This window comes from Ursus maritimus, unplaced genomic scaffold (genome assembly GCF_017311325.1).
Source record: "Ursus maritimus isolate PB19 unplaced genomic scaffold, ASM1731132v1 scaffold_19, whole genome shotgun sequence".
NCBI classification, from domain to species: Eukaryota; Metazoa; Chordata; class Mammalia; order Carnivora; family Ursidae; genus Ursus; species Ursus maritimus.
In genome coordinates this window covers 48,683,053-48,683,663 of record NW_024424341.1, presented here as the reverse complement: position 1 = coordinate 48,683,663, position 611 = coordinate 48,683,053, and the positions used below count along the sequence as shown (strand labels likewise).

Sequence of the window (611 nt, the reverse complement as noted above, 5' to 3'; positions counted from 1 at the left end):
CTGCGGGGTGCTGCGGCGCCGCGCGCTGGAGGAAGGGGCGCGCCTCGTGGGAGCCACGCACATCGTGACGGGTGAGCGCAGGGCCTGCAGCCGAGGGGCCGGCACCGAGAGGGGTGGGGGTACTCTCCGGGGGCTGTGGTTCCCTGCATTTTAAAAAATGACATTCTTTGTGTCTCCCTTCTCACAAGGAGGCGAGGGAAGTGGTAGCATCCATCAGAAGCCAACTGCAGTAGCTTTCTCTGCAGTGGGAGGCCCACTTCTGAGACTGAGATAATATTTGTAGCGCTAAACACTTTAACTACCGTCGTGAAAAGGCAACTAGTGCAGGGCCTGGTTGTTGATAAGTGGGTGGCAAACGAGGCCACCCGAGTGGCTCCCCGGGAGCCTGTGTGTGTTACCCTCTAGTTTCTCACTGTGACCACCTCTAGCCTCCACCTGGCTGTCCCGTGTAAACACTTTGACTACCGCCGTGAAAAGGCAACTAGCGCAGGGCCTGGTTGGCGATAAGTGGGTGGCAAATGAGGGCACCCGAGTGGCTCCCCGGGAGCCTGTGTGTGTTACCCTCTAGTTTCTCACTGTGACCACCTCTAGCCTCCACCTGGCTGTCCCGT

General features: G+C 59.1%; 1 pseudogene; it reads right to left on the bottom strand.

Annotated features, from left to right (window-relative positions):
- The window catches only part of LOC121103537, a 2,521-nt pseudogene that overhangs the window by 334 nt on the left and 1,576 nt on the right, over positions 1 to 611 (bottom strand).